The sequence below is a fragment of the Phalaenopsis equestris genome, unplaced genomic scaffold (genome assembly GCF_001263595.1).
Source record: "Phalaenopsis equestris unplaced genomic scaffold, ASM126359v1 Scaffold000099, whole genome shotgun sequence".
Lineage (NCBI taxonomy): Eukaryota > Viridiplantae > Streptophyta > Magnoliopsida > Asparagales > Orchidaceae > Phalaenopsis > Phalaenopsis equestris.
The window spans coordinates 769899-773774 of record NW_018164541.1 but is presented as its reverse complement, the minus strand read 5'-3'; positions in this window follow the sequence as shown (position 1 = coordinate 773774).

The window sequence follows — 3876 nt, the reverse complement described above, 5'->3', positions numbered from 1 at the left end:
GAAGCTATCCGACGACCGTGTCCTGCCGTTTGATTTCTGACAGGACAACTGCATTTAACATAGCGACCCACTGCTATGTGTGTGACTTGATGCTGCACGATGCATCGTGACACAATCCACTCAACGTACGAGATCTGAAACTGTTGGCTGCACCCAACTCAGTCATGCTTCTTCCCTAATTGCTAGAATGGGCATGACAAAAATAAAATTAGTATGAAGGTTGTGGGCTGCACCCAACTCAGTCATGCTTCTTCCCTAATTACAACTAGCCCAACACGGTCGTGCTTCTTCCCCAATTGCTAGAATGGGCATGACAGAAACAAAATTAGTATGAAGGTTGTGTCAAAAATGTCGGATTTCAAGCCGGAGGAGATTAGTCATCCACCCATGGATCAGCTTCAGGGCTTCGAGTACTGCATAGACTCCAACCCATCCTGGGGTACGCTGGATTAAAACCCGGTTCCATATCTTTCCTAATCTTTTTCTCTGTTAAAAAACAGTTTTTGATTTAATTTATGTATTGTGGTTACAGGTGAAGCGATAGCGCTAGGGTTTCAGCATTACATACTGGCGTTGGGGACTGCGGTCATGATTCCCACTTTTCTAGTTCCATTAATGGGCGGCAGTGACGTGAGTATGCTTATTCTTTTCTTCAAGCTTTTGTGCTTCAAAATCATAACTTTTTGCTAAATCATTCTTTTTTTTCTTGCATTTCTGCTTTTTGATGTATGGGGGAAGAGAGTTTTTTCATTTTTTACCAACCGGATTTTCTTCAAAATGTTGCCTTTGATTTAATAGTGTATTTTATTTTATTTTTTTTATTTTGTTTATTTCCATAAAAATTCTGAATCATTTCTTGGGATGTCTCGAGTTGCAAAGAAGCTGATGAGTTATCTTCAATGTACCAAAGATTACATGATCTAGACTAGTGGATAGTATGGAGGTAATTGGATATTTGATTTTGACTTTGTTGGGTATGTTGATTCTCAAAAGTCAATATCGAGATGCTTCTTCATGTTTGTGGTGGAGTTGTATCTTGGAGGATCACAGAGCAAACTTTAGTTGCTACTTCCGCTATGGAGACCAAGTTTGTCTTGTTTTGATTCTGACTTTGTTAGGTGTGTTGATTCTCAAAACTCAACATCTAGATACTTCTTCATGATTACTAGTGGAGTTGTATCTGAGAGGAGCACAAATCAGAGTTTAGTTGATACCTCCATTATGGAGATTGAGTTTGTGTCTTGTTTTGAGGCTACATCGCATGTTGTACGGCTTAAAGCTTTATTTTTGCTCTCAGACTTGTGGATTCAATATCTAAGCCGTTGAGGATATATTGTGACAATTCAGCTACAGTGTTTTTGGCTAACCGTTGAGGATATATTGTGACAATTCAGCTACAGTGATTTTGGCTAAGTGCAATAAAATTCATATTCGAAGAATACATATTGACATTAAGTACTTAGCCAAAAAAGAGCGTGTCATGAAAAAATACAATAGTTATTGAGCACGTGAAAATTGAATTTATGATAACATATCCTTTGACTAAGGTATGCCACACAAAAGTTCAAGTACCATGTTTCAATTTATGGGGTAGTAATCCATTATAACTTATCGCCATGATTCATAAATTTTTTTCTTAATATGAGATAAAATATTTTCAGATCATTGGGTAGTAATACATTTATAATATAACCGTAGTATAACAGCAGATTATATTATATGAGCGCTTATTCGGTATGGAATCTGCACCTACGCCCCCCAATCATTTTACTCCACGTAATAAACATCATTTTTAAAAATTATTAAATTTTTAAAATGGGGCCGCACACAACTCTGTGTGTGGTCACCGTATGGAATAATTTTTCTATATCATAGTCCTGATGTGAGCATTTACATAGCTAATAAATGGATATAATTAACTTTAAAGGCATTTACATGAATACCGTCCAATCTCCATGTACTTACATATCTAATATCTGAACCTTATTTAATAGCACTTAAAATACTTGATATCATATAAAAAATATTATCATTTTAACTTTTAAAAAATGAAATATATTTTTTATGAGTAAGATAACATATATACATGTAAAAATTAAAATATGGGTACTAGATATATAGATAGATATGAATTGAGTGATGTACGTAAAATATTGTTCGCGAACAGCTCGTGTTTGGCTTTTTAAAAAGCTCATATTCGGCTCGTTCGCTAAGTTAACGAGTCGAACACGAACAATACGAACCAATACAAATTAATATATACATACATATGTATGTGTATATGTATATATGTATATATATATATATATATAGATATATATATATTATATGTATATGTATATGTATGTATCTATCTATACATATTATATTATATGTATATGTATATGTATGTATCTATATGTATGTAAGCTTAAATACCATTATTTCAGCTTTTCGAATGTGAACTATATATTTTCATGTATATATATATATATATTTTTTAGGGGAACGAGCGTTGTTCGGCTCCCTACATAAAGGTTAGGAGAGGATCCCCCAAGCTAAAAAAGAAAAATAACTACAATACGCGTACATAGGGGGATTCCCCTACCACAATACAAATCACCCCAACAAAAAGAAAAAGGGCATGTCAATCAGCAGTAAAAGAAAGTATACGCCAAAACAAACTACACCTCAGAGAGCAAAAAACAAAAATCCCGAGACCAAAAATTCATGAATTACATATGCACCCAAAAACTCAATGATCTGCGCCGATTGTCTGAAGCAATATGCATCAGGGACAAATATCTTTTCATGTATATTAAAGGTGGTGTATCTGTAAAAATTGAAGTTTGGATTATATATGTATTTATCTATACATATTTTATATATATATATCTATGTATACATATTGTATATATATATATATCTATGTATACATACTATATATATGCATATATATACATCTATACAGACATATACATATATGCATACATATACATATATGCATACATATACATATATTCATACATATACATATATGCATACATATACATATATGCATATATATACATATATATACATATATACATATATATACATATATACATATACAGTAGTATTTTTAAAAAAATAGTATTTTTAAAAAATTTAATTGACCACAAGACTACAAAGATTTATAATCAATTAAAAGTATTAATTAAAAAAATAGAATAAAATTTATTAAATTAGATTCAAATGATATTTTAAATCTTGCTTCAATCATTAACATTTTATGACTACATGATTATGATTGTCAAAATGATTCTTTACTCGCGAACAGCTCGTGTTCAGCTTGCTAAGCAAACGAGCCGAACACAGACATTTTTTGAGCTTGAAATATAAACAAGGCAAACACGAGCTGAGCCTAGGCTTGAAATATAAACAAGCCAAACACGAGCTGAGCCTAGCCTCCCTCGTGTTTGGCTCATTTACACCCCTACTTAAAATACAATAAAATTCAAAGCTTTAAGTACAAAATTATATAAATATACATGAAACAAATGATTTCTTTTTTTTTTCTTCTATGTTTTAACATTACATTCCAACAACCACTTAGAATAAAAATAATTTTTCTTTTATAATAAATGAGTTACATGATTTACTAATCAAGCCTAAGCTCAAGTGGTGGTGACTTGAGCTCAGCTCACCTTATTTACATCCCTAAATTTAAGTATCAATAAAATCGAATCATAGTGTAATTATAAAATTTGAAAGGGGGCATTTCAATATTATTTTTTTAGCAAAATCTTGCATAAATGAACCCCAATTCAAGCATAGAATTAAACACCAGAACCTGTCAACACAAACTCATGACAGGATCAGCAATTTTGACAAATATAAAAAAGAATATATTTCATG